This window comes from Equus przewalskii, chromosome 5 (assembly GCF_037783145.1).
Source record: "Equus przewalskii isolate Varuska chromosome 5, EquPr2, whole genome shotgun sequence".
Taxonomy (NCBI): Eukaryota; Metazoa; Chordata; class Mammalia; order Perissodactyla; family Equidae; genus Equus; species Equus przewalskii.
In genome coordinates this window covers 51,331,550-51,355,867 of record NC_091835.1, presented here as the reverse complement: position 1 = coordinate 51,355,867, position 24,318 = coordinate 51,331,550, and the positions used below count along the sequence as shown (strand labels likewise).

At 38.0% G+C, this 24,318-nt stretch overlaps 1 protein-coding gene across 31 annotated transcripts in view; it reads left to right on the top strand.

Annotated features, from left to right (window-relative positions):
* Positions 1 to 24,318, top strand: part of SOX5 (SRY-box transcription factor 5) — a 947,484-nt gene that overhangs the window by 119,678 nt on the left and 803,488 nt on the right. For 30 of the 31 annotated variants that reach the window (XM_070620840.1, XM_070620831.1, XM_070620821.1 and 27 more), the window contains exon 2: positions 17,774 to 17,855. The gene's annotated coding sequence lies outside the window, so the exon portion shown is untranslated. Of the gene's footprint in view, positions 1 to 8,369; positions 8,425 to 17,773; positions 17,856 to 24,318 lie in introns of those variants that run through there. The other variant, XM_070620836.1, reaches the window with a different exon arrangement.

Genomic DNA, 24,318 nt, shown 5'->3' with positions numbered 1-24,318 from the left:
TCTATTTTCCTTGCTTTCTTTCCACCGTTAATCTGGTAACCAGCCACTTATTGTACTGATTATCTTGTAATTGAAACTGTAAAAGCCTATGGCAGGTAAACCTATGGCAGGCAGATGGTCTCCCCAGTATGTCAGCTGTCTCGGATGTGGGTTTTTTTTTGTGCTACAGTGTGGTCTAAGGGGAAAAAAAAAAAACTCAAAGAGCCCAGACCATACAATTTGAAATTTAACAGAATGTATTTGCTAACACTTTCAAAGTTGCCTTAAGACCGAAATTCATTATGGAAGCATCTTTTGTGGAGGATGAAGTGAAAGACACGAAGGGGAAACTATAGTGCTGGGATGACTGCAGAGGTTGTTAGAACAGATTTTCAGTAGCTTGTTTGTGCCTTTGGTCTTTTGGTGGACTTACTCTTGGCGGGGGAGGTGGAGATGCCCCCAAGCTATCGGTTGCTTCTGCTTGTTCTCATAGCAGCCTGAGGGGAAAAGTGCTTGTTTAAACACTAATATATTCCATAAAAACCAACAATTATGGCAAGGTTTTTAAAAAAGAAAATTACATTAAAGATGAATGAGGATATATTGAAATAATTACGTTTTAAGGTGTGTAACATTAAAAGATATTGAATAGAATATTGACTGTTTTGTGGAAATAGCAATAATGAGATTCCTGTCACCTAATCTTACAATAATTGGGTTATTACTATGCAAATGAAGGTATTACTTTAAAAAAGTAAGGAAGCAAGACAGATCCTTGAGGCAGTCCTTTATCTAGTCTTAAAGCTGTGCTGTCAATTCTCCTTAGACTGAAGATCCTTTTCTAAACAATTTGGAGATGCTCATTTCACTATTTGCTCCTGAAATTCCACTATAATATTTTTCAGCTGCCGCAGGTAGCCAGATCGGTGGCTGGTGATTTCATATGTTTTTAGCTCTTTGTGGAACTCAAAGGAATAATTAAACTGTATAATTATTGCCCACTGTCTTTTTTTTTTAATGAAATGTTGTGAATTTTCCTGCCAAAGATGCATGCTGGAGCCCTTATCTCCATTTTCCATACAGCTCTATCATTATTGTGTATTGTCAGGTGGTACCTACACATCTGAAAAGCCACCAGGTCATTTTGGGCTAGCAGACCTCCTAGGACACCTTTGTGGTTGAGGAAGTGATTCCATTTGTCCTCAGTCATACTCAGATCAATAGTCCATGCACTGTTGTCACCACCATGTCCATTTAAGCTCCTGTGGCACCCATTAAATGAATAGAAATATTTGGGACAGTGGCCATTTTAGTTCACGCCCCAGGTAAATATCTGTGTGTTTGGCAGAGAATGGTATTTCAAACTGTTGATTGCTGACGTTTTGAGTAAAAGGTGATTTTGTTTCCTGAGAATGTATGATTTTTACACACCGCTTGCTAAATGAAATGCTCTCTGTGTAAGGACACAAAGTTCCACTTTAAAAGTTTTCTAGGATTCTTACATAGAGAAAGAATCAAGTAGAAGTCTTGGATTGAGCCTTATTGAAATCTCACAATGGACTTTTTACAGTTTGAAGATCTTTGATACTGTATACTAGATTAATCAGAGCAAATAGATTTGAGGAAATCACAGGAAAGACAAATTTCATTTACCAAGTCCTTTTGGTTCCAAGGATTAGGAAGCCAAGAAAATATAAGCCTTATCAGTTTATTTCAGAATCTGTTGAGACTTGAAACTTATAAATGTCATCGACAACTGCTTTTTACCTTACGTTCTTCCATAGTTCTTAAGGTAGAACTTGGCTCGGAGTGGCTATTGTACATTACATTTATGCCACTTTCGGTTCAGTAGAGAAATCTTAGAATAAATTTCTATTTATACGAGGACAGATTTGTTGTTTTATTATTCTGAGGCATGATTTATCAGACATAGATAACATTTTCAAATGATTCACAATTCTGAAAATGTTAATTCAAATCCTTACCTTTGTATAGTCCAGCTCGTTTGGTCGGCCTCAATAAATCAATATATGTGGGTAGTTTTTATTAGATCTCAGTGGAAAGGATATTTGGGAAAAAATGCAGAATTCTAGCACATCATTTGGGTGAGAATAAGTTATGCTGCTGTTATAAACAACCCTTAAATCTCATTTACAAGCTCAGTTGTGAGTTTAGGTGATTCTGCAGGTCAGCTATCCTCCGTATGCTGACTTAGCTTTCCAGACTTCAATTTTATGGCTCCTCCATAGATACCTGCCTCTGTGAACTGCCAGGCCGGGGAAGACAGGGCTGGAAAGTTGAGCACTGGCAATTAAATACTTCATTCCAGAAGCAGCAAACATCGCTTCTCATATTTCTTTGCTAGAACTAATCATATGATCACTCCTAATTTCATTGTGATGGGAAGTGTAGAGGAGAACCAGATACTGATCAATATTGGTAATATATCCAGTATTGATTTATTCCAATTATTGAGAATACCTTTGAAATATGAAACACCACTCACAATGTGTGGATGAAAGTACAGCAAGGAGTGTTAATGAATGATTTTCATGAAAGATAATAAGCATTTTCCTCCTGTTCATTGATGCTGTCATTTTTCTAGACTTCTCAGACCTTGCTATTCTTGGGTTTTATGGAACAGGTTTTACCTTGACTAAGGTCGCTGTGCAGTCACCCTTTGCAGATGGGATTATTGTTAGCTTTTAAATTGTAGCTGTGACCAACCTGCAGCAATGATAAACATTGCAGAAGAATGCCCTTTTGTCCAGGTTTGATGAGGGTTGATGGCGTTAAATGCACCTAATAGTTTCTCAGCTTGGAAAGGGGGTTATAGCAGTTCCCCCTTATCCGTAATTTTGCTTTCGAAGGTTTCAGTTACCCACTGTCAACCTTTTTCCAAAAATATTACATGGAAAATTCCAGAAATAAACAATTCATAAGTTTTAAATTGTGTGCCGTTCTGAATAGCATGATGAAATCTTGCACCATTTCACCTGGAATGTGAATCATCCCTTTGTCCAGTGTATCCATGCTGGATAGGCTACCTGCCCATTAGTCTCTTAGTAGTCATCTTGGTTGTCAGATCAACTGTTGAGGTATTGCAGTGCTTGTGTTCAAGTAATCTTATTTAACTTACTAATGGCCCCAAAACGAAAGAGTAGTGATGCTGGCAATTCAGATATGCCAAAGAGAAGCCATAAAATGCTTCCTTTAAGTGAAAAGGTGAAAATTCTTGACTTAATAAGGAAAAAAAAATTGTACGCTGAGGTTGTTGAGATGTACAGTAACTTTTATTACAGTCTATTGTTATAATTTTTCTATTTTATTATGAGTTATTGTTGTTAATCTCCTACTGTGCCTAATTTATAAATTAAACTTTATCATGGATATATGTACGTATCGGGACAAACATACTATATATAGGGTTCGATACTATCCACGGTTTCAGGCATCCACTGGGGATGTTGGAACAGATCCCCTCTGGGTCGGGGGGACGTACTGTATTTGATTTGCAAAAGAAGGAAACATGAGAGTCAGTTCTACTCATTCTGATAGTTTCTACAAAGAAAAGAGAGCACACTTTCGGTATAATGAATGCCCCATTATCTTTTTGAACAAAGCGGAGTATTTGGAGCAAATAGGTGCTTAGCAACAGTAACAAAACTTTGTATCATATTAACTTTTTTGGGTAGCAGACTACAAGAGAACGGGATGTATTTGACCTGGAGGGAGGAAGTATTTTACCACATAGGTGAAACAGCTTCCTGTCATCCTCAGATGGTGACCAAGTAATTTCTTTTAAATATCTTCATGAACTCATGAATTTAAGCATATTTGATGAATTCAATCTCTTGCAATTCCTGTCCTTTTTGAAGCTCGAATTGTCTCAACTTTGACCAATGGAAACCTCTTAAAATTGGCTCCTGAGTACCTTTGACATAACTGTAGTCACCTTCGATAGCTTCCTTGGTATCTGGTATGTCAAGATGTTCTAGGTGCATTTTGTGCATATCCTGCCCCCATCCACTTCCTCAAGAAGCCTTGTTTTCAACACTATGTCTGTTCATTGCTACTGGTTGGGTCATTATTTATAGGCCTAAATAGACAGTGCTATTTTATGTGCTTAGAATTTTCACCTCCAGTACTCAAGTATTAATTTTGGGCTGTCAAATTTCATGTCAATACAAAGGTATTTAAACTTGTCCCAATGTATGTGAGGTCTTTCAGAAGTTTTACTAATATTTTTAGAGAACCACATTTCAGCCGTGGAAGAATATCATCTAGCTATCAACTGTAATGTATACATTTAATGTTTCTGCTCTTAGTATATTTCTTTGGTTTAATACTGTGGGCAAAGTCTTCTTTCACAGTTTATGTTCCTATTTGGCTTTTTTTGGCTAGAAGTGATCATATCTGCTACACGTTATTGTCGCTACAGCCTCTTATGCATAGAGTTCTACTTTTATTTTTTGCACGCTTGCTTCATCTTGATCAGCATTTAACAATGTTTATCTGCTGCAGTAATTTCCTCAGAAGTTGTCATATACATTATATTACTTACATATTTCTCTAGGTAAATATTTAAAAATTATTTTTCAAAAAATAAGGAAGTAAACACTAGCACAATTATCATCATTTTACTGAGCTGATATAGCCCATGTCATAGTTCGCTTAAATAGTTACATCGCACTCCTGGAGACTACACCATAAAGCATTGTTTGGCACTGAAACATGGAAAGTTAGAGTCTATAACATTTCCTGGTTCAGAAAACCCTTTTCAGGCTAGGTCTCATGTATAAAGAACTCTTTTCGCTAATATGTCCAGGAAATCAAATGCCCCGTCTCTTTGCAGCTGTGTAGGAGGAAAGAGGAAGGGTGAAGTGATGGGGTCTAAAGTTTTTGTGTTTATTAGAACCTTGGTTATGTATAATTTTTGAGTGCCCTCGTTTGACAGGAATGCTTGGACCAATCTGGGTGACTGACAAGTAATTACTCCATCTTTTCAGAGGATGGTGTAGCGCTCATCTGAAATGGGTCACTCGGACTAGTGCTTTCAGATACATGTGATCCTCTGTTCCACCTGTTTCCTTGTCCTGATTTCCACTTTTTGGTGTCTTCTGGAGGTTCCAAGACTAACCAGAAGGCCATGAGATTAGATATGTTATGAGATCACAACCATTTTCAAATGATACACAAGTATACTGGGTCATTAGAGTATTTTTTAAAGAAATTAGGATAGTTTTTGAAAAAAAGGCCCAACTAGATTTAGTTGATGATATCTCACATAGCCAGACATTAGAGGTGGGGCAGATAATTGCGTTGATTTTGTCCAGTGCTTTCAGCGTCTTATCTTTGCAGTTCCCAGAGCTCTGCCCTCCACTGTACGTCAGCTTTATTCTTAAATTGAAAGCAGATTGTCATCTGAAATTCCAGGTCTGACAGCCATAGGGTTTGAGAAAGAGACCATCGCTTCTGGTGGCTCTCTTTTAACAGTGAGGAAATGTTTTCCAAGAGACAAATCTCACTCATGTTTCATTGCCCCCATCCTCTCGTGTCATATGCTCATTCATAGATCCAAACCATGTTTCCAGGAGTATGCCATTCATAGATTGGCACAGGCCTGGGTTCACCAACCAATCACTGGCAAGGAGGATGGGATTACTATGGTTGCCTTAAATTTAGCAGGACCTACCCCCGAGATGGGGTTCATTCCTTCAAACTGCACAGCTCTTACTTGCTGAAGGAGGGATATTAAGGAGAAAGCCAGAGTATCTATTACCTTGTGCCTTAGGGCTTATTTGTGTATGTATATTCATTTGTTTGAGTGTAGAACATGAATAAAATAATGAGCAATTACAGTTGGAGCAAGAAAAAAGACAGTATGATATAATGTATCCAAAGATGTGTGTTTTGGTTGTAAAAATCTTTCGAACAATTCCTCTGATTTTTATTATTTTTAAAATTTTACTGACTATGAATTACTTGAGCAAGCTAATGTCATCCCTTTGTACCTCTAGATGAGCTCAGTGAAAACCAACTTCTGGGAAATATGAGTAAACTTGCCCTTAGGAGCTGTCATCTGGATTGAGCTTTCTATTCTAGCTGTCCTTCCGTGGCTTCTCCTTGCAAACCCTCGATTATAGGTCAAAGAGTGTCCTGGGCTCTAGCACCACCACCTGTATTTTTCTAGACCTTTGCCTGGAATATTTTCTACTCTTTCCTCCAACTTTCCAGATCTTTCCTCTTCCTCAAAACTCAGCTCCAGTTCTATGTCTATGAAGCCTTTTGGTGACCAGCCCAGCCTGAAGGTCTTTGCTCTCTCTTTCCTCTGAAGACTTCAAGTATTATTTTCTGTGCAGTTCCTTTGTTGGTCAAATCATCTGCTGCCTTTTGAGACTCCTATTCTATGTCTTTGGGCTGTTATTAACATCTTCTGCTATTGATTATGACCTTCTTGAAAATAGAAACCCTTGATAACTTAATGAGTCTCATGAAAATTGTTTCTTTTTATGTAGTCATCGGAAAGAGAAGTTTAAAGAATCTCTCATTCTGGACATAAAAATAGCTCACATTTATTAATCATTTTCTAGATGCCCAACACAGTAACAAATGCTTTAGGGGCATTATCTTGCTTCTTCCTCATGTACACATACAAAAGCTCCATGTCATAGGTTAGACAAAAACCTATCTCAAAATAGTTGAAGCAAGAAAGGGAATATAGTGGTACCCTAACAGAAAGTAACATTTAAGCTCACAGGATATTTCTGGGTATCCATCTCTCACTCTCTTGTCCCACCTCTTAGCTTCACTTTCCTCTTAGTTGAGTTTTTTAGGTTTGATTGCTCCTCAATAACCTCAATCACAGAGAGAGGGAGGGAGGGAGGTGAGGGGGAAGGAAGAGAGGAAGAGAGAGACAGAGAAAGAGAAAGAGAGAGAGTTCCTGCAGTGGCTGGAGTGATAGAGATCCCCACACGGCTTCCCAGCCCTGGTCACTGATTCCTCAGGCCTGAGCAGTCATGCCTAAAGTGTAGCAAGAGGGCGTGTGGGCCAACCCTACTTGAACCATGAAGTCTGAAAATAGGGGCAGCATGGTTTTTCACTTAGATGCTGAATAGACAATTACTCTGGTAAGTATTATTTCTCATTTGCAGATAAGCCCTGGTCTTAGAGATTAAGCAACTTTCCCAGGATCACCCAGACAGGAACATTCAACCCAGCATAAACTCCAGTTTATGCTAGTAACCACTTTGCTATATTGTAGTATTTTGATTAAACTGTGTTTGAGTATCAGTGCTCAAGATAAAAATAGCCTCTACTGTATGGAGCTTATTTTGTGTATCTTTAGTAGTAGTCCTCTTCAGACAATCAGTGCCTCGACTTCCTCATAGAAACTCGTCTTTTTTCCAAATCAGGAAATGAATCATTATCTGAAACTGTTACAAGCTCGTCGAGTGACTGGATTTGCTTTTCGAAGACTGTGTTTCAGTTACCATGTTTCCTTACCCAGATCTTTGCACATGAATACCCTCATAGCTTTTTCTGTCTCCAAAGACACCACACCTGACAAAGAAATTTCAGATATTGTCAGTGGAGTGATATTTGCAGAGGAAAAGCAGATTGGCCACTAAAATCTCCCTCCACTGCCTGCAGAGGTGACTGGGTGTAAGGTGGAGATTCATGAGTGTGGTGCATGGACCAGCCCAAGGTCTTTTAGCGGAAAGATTCTTGGCCACCCTGGGGAGAATAAAGCAGGACAGAGTGAGCTGTGGATGCTGAAGCTCAGATTCTCAGAGCTCCTGAGATGAAAGTGTACAGGTCCTGTTATCTCTGGCTCCTTCCAAAATCCAGGGCCTGCCCTGCTCTTGCTTGGGCCTGCAGCAGGCCCTGTTCTTCAGGTTCTTCCTGCCCTCTCGCTGCCTCAGAGAGACCACCCACTGTTTCACAGCAACTCTGAGTCTTCCCGGTCCTCTCCCTCTGACCCCAACATTTCAGATGTCTAAGATGAGTTTTCTATGATTTTTGACATTATTGTATTTTAGGTGCTATTTAATTTTTCACATATTGACACACAAACACATATTTTGTTGGTTACAACCCCTTTCTTGACATTCTGGAATGCATTCCTCGCTTTACTTCTTTCTCTGCTAATGACTTTTCTAACTTTGAAGTAGTTAGATCACAGCTTTTTTATTAATAAGTTTTAATGACTTTGTTTTCTCCACATCATCTAACAAAGTACGTTGCAGATATTGCTCAACAATATATTTATTTAATTTGACTTAGTACTCAGAGATGGGTTGAACTGTCTATGACACTGATATGAGGACCAGGAATTTCATCGTATTCATAGAGGTGGCCTGAATACTGTTTTTATTCTGCACTTTCAGCTTGAGCTAAGAGCTGGGGGATGAAACAACATTTACCAGCCTAATGCACAAATTGGTATGTAGTTCTTACTGTCTTTATCCATTGTCTTTGATATATCAGCTGAGGGGTTAATTTGGGATTACTTTTTGTTTTTAGAATGTAAAATTTGGTGTATTCTCAGGATTTTTGCTTCTAATCAGGAATAATGGCTTCTTGTTATAAAAAGCATTAAAATATGATGTGCTATCTTATCCAAATTAGATGTCAGTTGTTTTATAGATTATATTTAATCCATGATGGTACTGTGGCTGGAAAGGAGAACAAGTCTTCTCATGTTGAAATGTGGCCTATTAACAATGAAAAATGGATGTATAGATTATCTTCCTATTAACAGTTCATGGTCTATATTGAAGGTATTTGGTCTGTTCACCTACTGATTTTTAACCAGTTGAGTGTAATTCCACCTTCAGTCCAAGAACATCAGCATGGGGGTGTATCCATTTTACTTTTTAATGTTAAAAACCACAAAGGCCTTTCTAAATTAGCAGAGGGCATTTACACAGCAAACAAGTGAGAAACGTTATAAGCTTTTATCAACTGTTTTGGTTTTAGCTGCCACTTTGGGGCTTTTACACTTCTTTCCCTTTGCCACCCCATCTCCAGGAGGCAAACAAAGAAATATAATTTGCATTAGCTATAGAAATGCCTCTAAGATCACTGCTTTAAGTGTCCTGGGGATTTGGAGTAGAAATCCTGAAAAAGAGGAAAAGGCAAGGGTAAAAGCTCTGTTGACAGGGGAGTTTCGTAGGCATGTGGTGAGAGCACAACATTGGACGTGTGAATACAAATTTTGTACGCTTCCTCTCCTTTTGTAAAAAAAAAAAGTCTTTGAGTGTAGAAGTTCTGCCTGGTTAAAGAGTTGGACACGGGCAGCTGTATAGCTTAGTTTTTCTTCCTCATTCATATACTTCCCTGTTGGGGTGTTTAGCGCCTTCTCTCCTTCTTGTCCTGCTCCTCATCACATGTGGCACCACTGGCTGAGAGGAAGGCAGATGGCTCTCTCTCTGTCTACGATGCTGTATGGTGCTCTATCATTTGGCCTGCCCACTGGGCTGGCGTGGAAGGGCATTTGAATTCTCACTTGGGTGCAGTGCCTTAGTACATTCGCCCTCTGCTGGCATTAGGTCAAGAACCCCAGTTAGCTCGTGAACCAAGTTCCTCCTAGGAGTAAACATAATACATGTACTTGGCTAGGAGATCAGTTGTTAAAGATGATTTTATTTTTCAGTAGAATCAGGTATTTGTTCAAATTTAGAAAGCATCTAAATAGAGGCGATTTAGACATTTAATCAAAGCAAAATTTATTCTAAAAAAATAGGATCTCATTATAGATTCGCAAATCTGTGTATTTGTGTGCTTAGGGATAATAATAATACTGGAATATGTTTCAGAGAGAAGAGATGAGTAAAAATAAGAAAAGAAATTAATGGATTTGAGCCCAAGTAAATGAAACTCTATTGTTTAATTATAGTGTCTGACTGTGAATATAAATGGGAGATGTAGACAAGAACTTTCCTACAGTTTGGATCATAGAAGATTTCATGACTAAAAGGGGAAGTCTGTCACTCTGAGCTACAGGCTAGACGTTTCATCCTTCATAAAATGAATCAGGGAGTATAAAAAATATTTTGGGAATTGAGGACAGTCTCTTTTGCACACACTCAAGTGTTTTTACATTTAAAGTGAGTAAAAACTGCATAATGTGGAAAATATGCCAGTGTCCTGCAAATTTGCCATTCTGTAGTAGCCTGGAGAGATGGGGAAAAACTCATTGATACACAATGCGAAAGGACGTGCCAGCTCTTGCGATTTCATGTTTGGAAGCTCAAAGGGCCCAGTGTCTGCAATAATATCGATGGTTGTGCCATTTATTTGTTATCAATTGATACTTTTGGCAAGTGGGTAAGTTTAAACCCCAGTGTCCTGGTTAAATTCCAATGTAGATGAGTGATGATATTCCATCTGCCATGTTCTTATTTTGCCTTTCTTAAGGAAATGAAGCATAACTTCATTCTCAAAACAGACTGTTGACACACTTTGGGTAAAAAGTTAATATTTTCATTCCTCATCGTGTAATTCAGTATCATCAGACCTTGGTTCTGGGTCAACTCTTTCACTGACTCGCCCATGATGTTGTGCAAGTTAACTTCATCTGTCTAAAATGTATTTTCTATAAAAGGTGAACAATAGCCCAGTATTTGTTAAGCCTACTTACAATATTAACAGAGTGTGAATTGTTGATGGTCCATATCCTTGAAGAAAATAAGTGGACAATTTTGTCCAGACTTCAAAGACTTTTCAGATTTTTATTCACCTTAATGCATTAGAAAACACATTCTCTTAGACATTACCTTTAAAGTTGTCTATCCAAAATAGTATCTTGTTGTTTCAAACCAGTCAGGCTTTTTTGTTTTTTCCTCCTAATTCGAATTCATTTTTCAGTTATCTTTTTAGTGGAGGTACGAATGCTTGCATAGTTCTGGATGGGGTTAAACAGGAGAGTTTGGGCAGGGGAACAGGCAGAGTATCTCACATAGCTACATTTATTCTGATGTTTGGATTTTTGAGTTACCAATTTCACCATTTTATAGAAATATTCAATAGGGCATGATTCATGACACACTTCTCTCAAACTGATAAAATGATGACTCCATTAGACTATAATAAATTACGTGTATATAATGTCATACCTAAAGCAACCACTAAAAAAGCTATGCAAAGAGATACACAGAAACACTATAGATAAGTCAAAATTGAATTATAAAATTAAAAAAGTGTTGAACGAAAGCAGGAAAAAGAAAACAGAGAAATGAAAAACAGAAAAAACAAGCAGGAAACAAAAAATAAAATTGCAGACCTTTGCCCTAACATATTAATCACATTAAATGTAAATGGTCTAAATACAACAATTTAAAGATATATTGTCAGAGTATGTAAAAAATTAGGACTCAACTATATGCTGTCTATAAGAAATTTTCTTCAATTATGATATAGGCAAGTTGAAAGTAAAAGGATGGGTAAAGATGTGACAGGGAAGGATATTATATAGTGATAAAAGGGTTGCTGCATAAAAAAGGCATGGCAATCCTAAATGTATATGCACTAAATTACTGAGCTGCAGAATACATGAAGCAAAAAAATGACAGATTTGAAAGAGAAATGGACAAATTCACAAATATAGTTGAAGATTTTCGCCCCCCCCCCCCATCTCATCAGTTGATAGAAAACTAGACAGAAAATCAGCAAGGATATATAGGAAACTCAATAAAATCAGTAACCAATAGGCTCTGATTGACATTCACAGAACGCTTCACCCAACAGTTGCAGAACGCGCAATCTTTTCATGTGACCATGGAACATATACCAAGATAGACCATATCCAGGGCCAGAAAAAAAACTCAACAAATTTAAAATAATTGAAACTATATGGATTGTATTCTTTGACCACCGTGGAATCAAATTAGAAATCAATAGAGGCTGGCCCCGTGGCCGAGTGGTTAAGTTTGTGTGCTCCGCTTTGGCTGCCCAGGGTTTCGCTGGTTCAGATCGCAGGCGTAGACATGGCACTCCTCATCAGGCCATGCTGAGGCGGTGTCCCACATAGCACAACCAGAGGCACTCACAACTGGAATATACAACTATGTACTGGGGGGCTTTGGGGAGAAGAAGAAGGAAAGAAAATTAAAAAAAGAAGATTGGTAACAGATGTTAGCTGAGGTGCCAATCTTTAAAAAAAAATTAGAAATCAATAACAGAAAGATAACAGGAAAAATCTCTGAATTCTTGGAAACTAAGCAACATACATTGTAAATAATCCATAGGTTGCAAAGAAGTCTCAAGGGACATAAAAAATACATTGAACTGAATGAAAATAAAAATACAATGTCAAAATTTGTGGGTCATAAGTAAAGACGTGCTGAGAGGGAAGTTTATATCACTAAATGCATACGTTAGAAAAGTGAAAAGTCTCAAATCAATAATCTAAGCTCCCACTTCAAGAGCCTACAAAAGAAAAGAGCTGAATATACCCAAAACAAGCAGAAGGAAGGAAATGATAATGTTAAGAAGAAATATCAATAAAATTGAAGACAATTAATTTTAACAAGCTGGTTATTTGAAACAATCAATAAAATTGACTAACCTCTAGCAAGTCTGACACAGAAAGAACAGAGAAGACACAAATTATGTATAACGGGAATGAAAAAGGGTGTACCACTACAGACCCTGCAGACATCCAAAGGGTAATATGGGAATACTATAAAAACTCTACACATGGAAGTGTATTTTTAAATCCATTAATTTATTTATTTTATTGTTGTAACATTGGTTTATAACATTATGTAAATTTCAGGTGTACATCATTTATTTCAGTTTCTGTGTAGATTACATCATGTCCACCACACAAAGAGTAATTACAATCCATCACCATACCTATGTGCCTAATCATTCCTTTCTCCCTCCTCCCTCTTCCCTTCCCTTCTGGTAACATCAATCCAATCTCTGTCTCTATGTGATTGTTGTTGTTTTTATCTTCTATTTATGAGTGAGATCATACAGTATTTGACTTTCTCCCTCTGACTTATTTCACTTAGCATAATACCCTCAAGGTTCATCCATGTTGTTGCAAATGGCCAGATTTCTTCCTTTTTTATGGCTGAGTAGTATTCCATTATATATTTTATATATATATATATATACCACATCTTCTTTATCTGTTCATTCCTTGATGGGCTCCTAGGTTGCTTCCAAGTCTCGCCTGTTGTGAATAATGCTGCAATGAACATAGGGGTTCATGCATCTTCACGTGTTCGTGTTTTCATGGTCTTTGGATAAATACCCAGAAGTAGAATAGCTGGATTGTGTAGTAATTCTATTCTTAATTTTTTTGATGGGCATGAGGTAATATCTCATTGTGGTTTTTAATTTGCATTTCCCTGATAGTTAGTTATGTTGAACATCTCTTCATGTGCCTGTTGGCCATCTGTATATCTTCTTTGGAGAAATGTCTCTTCAGATCTTTTGCCATTTTTTAATTGGGTTGTTAGCTTTTTATTGTTGAGATGTATGAGTTCCTTATGTATTTTGGATATTAACTCCTTGTCAGATATATGGTTTGCAAATATATTCTCTCAATTGTTAGGTTACCTTTTCTTTTTGTTTATGGTTTCCTTTGCTGTGCAGAAGCTTTTTAGTTCAATGTAGTCCCATTTGTTTATTTTGTCCATTGTTTCCTTTGTGTGGTCATACATGGGACTTGAAAACATGCTGTTAAGACTGATGTCAGAGAGCTTACTGCCTATGTTTTCTTCTAGAAGTTTCACGTCTCAAGTCTTACATTCAAGTGTTTAACCCATTTTGAGTTAATTTTTGTGTATGATGTAAAATAATGGTCTACTTTCATTCTTTTGCATGTGGCTGTCCAGTTTTCCCAAGACCATTTATTGAAGAGACTTTCCTTCCTCCATTGTATTCTCTTGGCCCTCTTGTCAAAAATTAGCTGTCCATAGATGTGTGAGTTACACAAGTAAATTTCACAGATGAAATGGATCAATTCCACAAAAATCACAAACTACCCCAACTCATCCAATATTAAATAGATAATTTGAATAGCCCTATAACTATTTAGGAGATTGAATTTGTACTTTAAAAATTTCCAAAGAAGAAATACTCAGTCCCGGAAGTTTTCACTAGAGAATTCTAACAAACCTTTAAAGAAGTAACATCAATTCTACACATTCTCTTCTGGAAAACCATTTATATTATGAAAGTAATATTACCAAGATACCAAAACTAGACAAAGACTGTACAAAAAAAGAAAACTAGAGGCCAATATTCCTCATGAATACAGACACAAAAATCCTTAACAAAATATTAGCAAATAGAATTCAGCAATATATAAAAAGAATTATATACCATGACCAAGCGGGGTTTATTTCAGGGGTACAAGGCTGGTTCAGGACTTGAAAAACTATCAGTGCAATGCACCATGTTAACAGGCTAATGATGAAACATCACATGATCCTATCAATCATGCAGAAAAAGAATTTGACAAAATTCAACACCTGTACACGTTAAAAACTCAGAAAATAGGAACAGAGAACTGCCTCAACATTATATAGAGCATCTATTAAAAACTACATAAAAATCTACAACAAATGTTACTCTTAATGATGAATGACTGAATTCTTTCCTCTCAGATTAGGAGCAAGCTCAAGAATGTTTCTATTCAACGCTCTTACTCATTTTAGTCATGTGCCAGTTAATGATGGGGTATGTTCTGAGAAATGTGTTGTTAGGTGATTTTATCATTGCGCAAACTTCATAGAGTGTACTTACACGTACCGTGATGGTATTTTCTACTACACGCTTAGGCTGTGTGGTACTAATCTTAGGGGACCACTGTCACTTATACAGTCTGTCGTTGACTGAAATGTCATTATGCAGCGCATGACCGTAGTGCTAGAATTTCTAGCCTGTGAACAAAAGACAAGAAAAAGAAATTAAAAGCATAGAGATAAGAACGGAAGAAACGAAACTGTCCCTATTTGCAGATGACATGATTGTCCCTATTTGCAGGTGACGGAAAATTCTGAAGAACTTCAAAAAAAAAAAAAAACACCTCCCTGAACTAATAAGTGAGTTCAGCAAAGTAGTAGGGTACAAATAAACATACAAAAATCAATTATATTCCCACATAACAGTGATGACCAACTGGACCACAAAATTTAAAATATAATATCACTTACCATCACTCAAAAAACTAAAAACTTATGTATAAATCTAACAAAACATGTGTATGACTTTTATGCTGAAAGCCACACAATCCTGATGGAAGATGTAAATAAATGAATACACCATGCTCAGGGACTGGAAGACACACTGTAGCAGAGATGTGAATTCTCCCCAAACTGATGCACAGGTTTAACACAATTCCTATCAAAATTCCAGCAAGAGTTTCTATAGCTATAGACAGGATTATTCCAAAATTTACGTAGAAGGACAAAAGAATCAGAAGAGTAAATCGGGAAAAATTAATCTACCCGATTTTAAGATTTGTTATATAGCTACATTAATCAAGACTGTGTGATATTGGGAGGGGGATAGACACATATATCAGCAGAACAGAACAGAGAACCGTGAAATTGACCCACACAAATATGTCCAACTGGATTTTTGACAAAGGTGCAAAACCAATTCAATGGAGGAAACATAGCCTTTTCAACAAATGGTGATGGAGCAATTGGACATCCACAGGCAAAAAGATGAACCTTGACCTAAGTCTTACAGCTCATACAAAAATTAACTCCAAATATGTCGTGAACTTAAATGTAAAACTTAACTATGAAACTTTTATGAAAAAAGTAGAAACTCTTCAAGATCTAGGGCTAGGCAAAGCATTTTTATTTGAAACTTTTTTTTTTTTTTTGAGGAAGATTAGCCCTGAGCTAACATCTGCCGCCAATCCTCCTCTTCTTGCTGAGGAAGACCGGCCTGAGCTCATATCCATGCGCATCTTCCTCCACTTTATGTGTGGGATGCCTGCCACAACATGGCTTTCCAAGTGGTGCCATGTCTGCACCTGGGATCCGAACCGGTAAATCCCGGGCCTCCAAAGCAGAATGTGTGAACGGAACCACTGTGCCACTAGGCCAGCCCCTAGGCCAAGCATTTTTAGACGTTATACCAAAAACGCAATCTATAAAAGGGAAAAAAATGGATAAATTGGACTCTAGCAAAATTAAAAACTTTTCCTCTGTGAGAGACCCTATTAGGAAAACGAAAAGACAAGTCACAGACTGGGAGAAAATATTTGCAAACTGTGTATCTGACAAAGGACTAGCATTAAGAATATAAACTTTCAAAACTCTGTAGTAAAAAAATAAACAATCCAATTAGAAAATGGACAGAAGACATGAAGAAACATTTCATGGAAGAAGATATACAGGAAACAAAAAAACATGAAAAGATATTTGACATCATTAATCATTAGAGAAAATCAGAATGGCAAAAATAAAAAATAGTGACAACACCAAATGCTGGCAAGGATGCACAGAAACTGGCTCACTCTTGCATTGCTGGCAGAGATGTAAAATGGTACAGCCATTCAGCCAAACAGTTTGGCAGGTTTTTAACAAAAACCTTACCATACAACTGCCATACAACCCAGCAATTGTGCTCCTGGGCGTTTATCCCAGAGAAAAGGAAACTTACGTTCACACAAAAACCTGTATACAAATGTTTATAGCAGCTTTATTCATAATAACCCCAAACTGGAAACAATGTATTGTCCTTCTATGGGTGAATGGTTAAATGATCCATACCATTGAACACTGCTCAGCAATAAAAACAAATGAACTATCGATACACACACCAACCTGGTTGAATGTCCAGAGACTAATGTTGAGTGTATGATTTCATTTTTTCAATATTCTTGAAATGACGGACTTATAGAAATTGTGGATAGTTTAGTGGATTCCAGGGTTTAACGAGGAGGTGGAGTGGAAGGGAAATGGCTGTATCTTGCCTTTATCAATGTCAATGTCTTGGTTGTGATATTGTGTTATAACCTTGCAAGACATTACCATTGGGAGGAAGTGGGTGAAGGGTACACAGGATCTCTCTGTATTATTTCTTACAGCTGCATGCGATTCTACAATTATCTCAAACTAAATGTTTAATTTAGAGAAAGACAACCCTCTAATGGATTCTAGATTAAAATCTAAAGCCCTTCCTTGGCCCTTTCCCACCTCATTCATTTCCTACTTCTCTCTCCCTCATATGTCATGCTGTAGCCACCGTGGTCCTTTTGCTGTTCCTGGGCATGCTTACCAAGCTCTCCCCACAGGGCCTTTGAACTGGCTATTCCCTTTCCCTGGAAACCTCCTGCCTTTGGCTTACTCATTTCATCCTGGTCTCTGCTCAAATGTCAGCTTATTGGAGAGGTTTTTCCTTCAACACTCTAGCTAAAGTAGAATCCTTTCACAATCTATTTCCTTACCTGGATTTATTTTTCTTCTCTCATTAGAAACAAGATTTGATGCTTTAAAAAATTCCAAGTTCTAGGATAAGAACCTTAAATTCCCTACTATGCCTCCTCTTTTCTGTGTCTTCTTCTGGGATTTGGAGCATTTGATTTCAAAAACAACCCAAACAAGCTGATTCACTCTGTTTTCTTTCCTTCTGCTGATGGCTCTGTATCTGTCTGGGTCGAATTTAAGGGTTCTGTGGTAATACACGTGTTCTGTATTCTGTGACACTCAGCCTCACTGATAATTCCCCAAACAGCTAAGTTTTGAAACAGTCGAGCTTGACTCCACACACCATGAATCTGCCTCTAAATAACTTAGCTTTTATTCTCTTCTAGGCTTTTTAATCAGTCCATGGTGTGAAGACACACTTCAAGAGGATCCTTAAAAGTCTTGGACAAGCCTCCCCGCATGTGGCAGGTATGTCTCTGTCTATGCACCGAGTGTGCAAGAAATATAACTTTCTTTATTCTTCGATGGCTAAATCTAAATTATATTTAGATCCTTCATTTAGTCATGTAGCCTCAATCTGATGTTGCCCCTAAATTCTGGATGAGTTTTTAAGGTACCAAGCTCTTGAGGGGTGATATACTTTCTCCTTGGCTGTCATCTCTTCATTAGCCACATCTGTCCTCTCATCTCTTGTCAGGACTTATGGGCCACTGCTGAAGCGTACCTTGATCTTCCTTCTGCTCTCCTTCTCTTAGCTTCTTCCAGGTACCTCCTGGGCACATGGGGGTATGCTCTTGCTCCTGCTAGGCCACTCTCTGGGGTGGTATAAAGCACTTTGCCTGTTGCATGCTACTGTGAAGCACATGGTACTCGTTCTGTTGCTCTATGTCTTTCTGTTGCATGGGGTCCTTTGCAAGGCTGGTCAGGGCCATCTGCCTGGACATATCACTCAGCCATTTCTAAGATCAAGACTCCCTCCAAGAAAGGAGATCTTTTCCCTCTGCCATTATCTTCTACCAACATATTTGGAGTTTCTCTCTGTAACTGTACTTTGAACAAGCACAGCTTAGGAAATCAATCAAAACACTATTTTTTTCTCCTGTTGTTTCTTTAAAATGAATTTGTGGGGGGTGGTGCTTCTGGATGAAATTTAGATCTCAGGCAGGTTCCATACCTAAGAGGATTACTCTTAGATTAAAATAAAAAAATCCTCTTGCCACTAAATCACAAACATTCTCCATTCAGAAATTAGAATGTCCAATCTCACCATAATCAGAACTTGGAAGTTAATTTAATATCACATCACTTCCCCTCCCCCATCTAGAGCCTATTTTTGGGTTGGGCTATTGCAGTGGGAGAGGGTGTGTCCTTTTCCTTCCCTCTTTATCTGTCACCTCCTCCCCCATTTGCTAGCTGCTATTGGGAAACCCTAAGGGGTTGGAACATGGGAAAGAAGAGGAAATAAGCCGTTTAGGGATATTTCTCACTTGAACTTGTGCTATGTTAAGCTGGTTCTGTGATTTCTGGGCCTGGCAGATGTTTAAAACTGACTCTCACTTGGCCACTTTTGGGGGACTTTGGTGGCTCCCCTGCTGGACTCATCTGGCTTCAACTCGTCTCACTTGGGCAGGGCTTTTCCTTCAGCTACCCACTCCCCACTCAGGTCCTGGTTTTCGATGGTCCATTCCATGTGGCCTCTCATTTGGTGTATCAAGGATGCTTCCAGTTGGTCTTCTTGGGCATCAAGCTGGCTCTTTCATAAATGCTCCACACCTCCTTCATGAAAACATGCATCTTATGAATTACCAGTGGCAGGAGGCAGTGCAGGTACTTCTCAGATTACAGAGCTACTCCTGGCTTGACCCTCCGGTACCCCAGCTTTCCAAGGTGGGAACCAGTCTGCAGTCCATTGGGTCTCCCAAACTCCAGGGGACACATCTGGGCTCTCTAAATTATTCCTTTGAAGCCTCCCTAAAGACTTGAGATAGAATGAGTAGCACTTTCCATCACTCTCCCTTGGAAGGAGGTGGGACTTGCCACAGGGCAACAGCTCAATCCAAGACCCTCTTCATAAAGCTTCTCCTCTTCTCTATTCTTTGAAGCCTTTACATTATGTTGTTGGGTTTTAGAGCCATCCAACCAGTTCTCCTGATTTTCTTTTAAAATCTGGATGTTGATCTGGCCCTATACTTCAGAATTTCATGTCTGTTTAATGAAGGTGCCTCCATTGAATCTATCAGTCTAACATCTGGTCATTCCATCCCCACTAGGACAAGTTAGGGTAGGGGGAAAAGGGTAAAGATGCAGCCACCGCACCCCTAACTTGCTCCTGGATCTGTTAAGGTCTATATACGCCTTGACTACTTCATTTTCCCAAGGGATCTAAATCTGCTCTTCATCCCATCCCCACTAAGGTGAGTTGGGGGCGAGGGGGAGGGGTGAAGATACAGCCACCACACCACCAACTTGCTCCTGGATCTGCTAATGTCTATATATGCCTTGACTACCTCATTTTCCACTCAGGATCTAAATCTTCTCTTAGCTTAGTTAATACATAGGAAGTCTCTTCTAAGTCTGTTTTCTATGCATGGGAATCATTCCAATTTCCCAGAAGGTCTTAGGCTTTTGAAACTCAAAAACCAGTAATTGACACTGGCCCACCCCCATGCTCACTGCTCTGCCAACACTTTTTCAGCACTGTGAGTGCGCAGTATAGCAACTTGGCTGACTGAATGGGGACAGAAGCAAGACTCAAGGAAATAAATAAAATACTTCAAATATTATACCCCATATGATACGAAATATTGCCTATCCTCTTCTAAAGACCTACCATGTGATTTTTAATCCTGAGAATGGCACTGCATCCTTTATATGAAGGATCTGACGTTTAAGGAAACCAGGTATATTCGTTTGCTACAGCTGCCGTAAAAAAATACCACAAATGGTGACTTAAACAACAGAAATGTATTGTCTCACAGTTCTGGAGGATGGAAGTCTGAAATCAAGCTGTTGGTGGGGTTTATTCTTTCTGAGGGTTGTGAGGGAAGGATCTGTTCCAGGCCCTTCTCCTTGGCATGTAGATGACGTCTTCTCTCTGTCTCTTCATGTCATCTTTCCTCTATAAGTGTCTGTCTCTATGTTCAAATTTCCCTTTTTGATAAGGACACTGGTCATATTGGATTACGGCCCACACTAATGACCTCATCTTAAATAATTATATCTGCAACGACCTACTATTTTCAAATGTCGTATTCTGAGATACTGGGTGTTAGCACTTCAACATATGAATTTTGGCAGGACACAATTCAACCCATAATACCAGGGTTCAAAGAGGCTCGCTAACTTCAGCGTCCCACAGCCTTTGAAGTGCCGTTGCAGGGATTCTGTGCCCTGACTCTGGGGCTCTAAAGCTTGCATTCTTTCTGTGTAGTACCCTTCATCTCAGGCGACTCTTGCATGCAGGCTTGTGCAGTGAGCAGAATTCTGTCTTTCCTTTAAACAAACAAATGAGGCTGGGCGAGGCATGGATCCATCTAGGAAAGAAATTTGTACTTCGGCATAAGGTTGTATCCTTGCATGAACTTAGAACAACATGCCTTACACAAAGGAGAAACAGGAGCATATTTGTGGAGAGGTCCAATCTAATACCATCATATCCATAGTCTAGAAAATGAGTTTATACCTAAACCAGAGGTCTAGATTATCCTAGGGTTCAAATGGCTCTGAAGCTACTAAAATTGTGTCATCTTGAGTTTGGTGATGTTATTCCTATGGCCTGTGGTTTGCATTTTTCGTGCTCCTGGCCTGTATTCACATCTAAATATGCCATGCATAGGGCATATTTAAACAATGTGTACTAAAACAACTTTTTAAAATCATGTAAGAGAAAAAGGGTAAAATCTTTGCTCTAAAGGTCCTGCAAATGCTAGATAATGATAATGAGAGCTTTACTAAAAAAGGGGTAAAATGTGTTCCATTTCAGTGAGGATTATATAAGGAGAATTATCAGATTGTTTTGGATGTTTTCCTTTTAAAAGCAATTTTTTAATTGCATCCTAGGTGAGAGCTAGAAATTATAACAGTGATTCAGAAAGATAGCTTTATGCGTGTGAACATAAGTTGAGTCTTATAGTATTCATCACTGCTTTATTCCAGATGGCAAAAAATTTTTATTATTCCTTTCAGTTGGTGCCTGAAATATATACCTATGGAAATAAGTCCATTATAAGCTTTTTCTTGCCAAAACTAATAGATGCTCACTTATGGAGAAATATGTGTACTGAGAAATATTTAAGAAAAATACACTTTAATGAAGCTGCACTAATGATATTTATTTAGCTAATTGTGTACAGAGATCTAAACATGATTTCAAATAAAGTAGACTGTTGGCCATCTAAATAAGCGTGGCACAGGTGTGCAGTTTTAAGAGAATTAGATAGCAGATCTGATGAAAATTAGAGTAAGCCTCAAAGAAATATTTCATTGTAAATTAGATTTCCCATTATAAAACAAATATAGCCCCATAACAAAAATATTTTCAAATAAGGGCAAAAAAATGCTAACAGTACCAATAACTGAAAGCAAAAAAGTAACCTTTTTTTATATTTCCTTCTCCTCTTTTTTCATTCATTTGTTCATCTTGAGGATTACTGAGCACTTACTTAATGCAGCCACTTGGGAAATAAAGATGGCTATGATGAGGTTCCTGCCCTGAAGGACCTTTTGATTTATCAGGGGAATCAGATAGTAAATGAGTTCTTCTAACAGGTAATAAGTGCAGTGCTGGAGGAGGGTGGCCCAAGGACTCTAGTGTCAGGTCTGGGAATGCTCCCACAGGTAAGTGGGGATAGAAACATGAGAAGACATCCATCAGCCAGAAAAGAGAAGAGAAAAACATTTCATTTAGAGGCAAGAACACCTGCTAAGGTATGGGAAGTTTGAAATAACATCATAAGGAACTGTAAATAATGCAGCATGTCTGGAACAACAGAGAACTAGGTTGGAGAAGTAGGTGGAGGTGATATCATGGAAGGATTTGTGCCAATTATTTTATTGGCAAGAAAGGTTTTCAAATAGGGAAGGAATATGTTTAGAGTTTCATTTTAGAAAAATTAATCTTCAGCAGTATGATTGGATGGATGGCTTAGAAATCACAGACCTTAGGAACTAAGGGTTTGGTGAGGAGCCAGATTACCAAGAAGCTGAAATAAATGATGCTCGGCCTGCATGGGCGTCTAGGAGTATTCTGATGGAGACTCTAAAATGTTTTCTCATGGTCGTATTTTTATAAAATTTGCAAAATGTATGAGTTTTTAACTTCAATTAGTCATGAGTCCTTTCTCTTTCTATGTTACTACCCCTCTGTTATGCTTCTCTTAAGGCTGGGTGGCACTGGGGATGCAAATTTTGTATTCACAATTTTACCTTCTTTTTCTTTAAAAGAGTTCCCAAATTGTATAAGCTTAGGCCTCACTTTGCAAATCCAGCCCCAAGATGATATTGCAGTAATTCAGAAGAGAAATAGCAGGTTCTTAAGCCAAGATAGTAGCTATAGAGATAAAAAGGAGAAGGACGTGGAAGACCGAGAGGGAGGAATTATTGGCTCCGTCGGTGTGAGGGAGAGGCTACTGCCAAGATTTCTCGCTTCTATAGGTGAATTCTATAGGTGAATGGTAGGGCTGTTAACAGAAAAAAAAAATGGTAGGGACAGGTCACTATTGTAAATAACAATTTATTGAACATCTTTATGTGTGTGTGTGTGTGTTTATATTTTTTGCATTTTCAAAAGTAGATTTACTGTATCAAATTGTGTAAGTATTTTAGTGGATTTTGTTGTCTAGCACCAAATTGCTTTCCAGATAGATTGTGCCATTTAACACTGCTACAGTTAATGTAGCAATGAATTTTCATTTCTACACTCCCTCCATCATTGGGTATTATAATTTTTTCAAGCTAAATTATTCGGTAAAATCAGTGCCTCCTTTTCATTTTACTCTGAGGTGAGATAAATACGATCCATTATTGTGAGCTCTCCATAGGAGCCTATTTTCAGGGGGTAGTTATTGTGGTCTTTTTCTGGTACAGCTTTAGAAAGCATTAGGAGGTAATTGTAAATTTTTTATGTAGGTAGTTATATTATGCAGTCTAACTGCTCACATACATATGTATATTATAAAAGCTAGAAATAGGTGGGGCTAGAACAATTTTGTAGATCGGATTGTTTTAGACCAGGTGTCAGCAAACTTTCTCTGATAAGGACCAGATAGTAAATATTTTAGGGTTTGTAGGCTAGGAGGTGAAATTTAGAATATTATATGAGTTATTATTTAAGAGAGAAAAAAAATTCCACAGGATTTTTATTGACATATTTCAAAATGTAATAATAATAATTGAGTAAATTTTTTATAATAGAAGTCTCAATGCGAAAAATTGAATTTTTGGGGGGCAGATATTTCACTTAATTGTTCAAAGTTAATGTTCTCTATCATCAGATTGATTGTAAACTAAACAAATTGATTGCCATTAAACAGTTCTTATTTTACAGGCAATGATCTGAATTTGGAGCATACTGTGCCAACCTCTGTTTTAGACAGTGAGATTTATAAGTCCTTTTTCCATTAGGCTTTGTTAAAATGTTTTGTTTGATGCTAAGTTTCTGTTCTGTTGCATACTTTGTTTGAAACTATGGTAATCTACAACTTGCAAAACCAAAACACTCACCAAAATGTGCATGTGTGTGTGTGTGTGTGTGTGTGTGATGCATGTGGGATGTGGGTGGTTGTGTTCTCCATTGCCAGTGGAATTTGGGATACATCTGGGGTAACAACACTATTACAATGAAACATTTTGTCTGTTTAGATTAAGAGGCCAGAGAAGGGAAACAGGAAACTAGACTTGGCAGGTCCAAATTTGGTCTGGTGGTGTATGTATT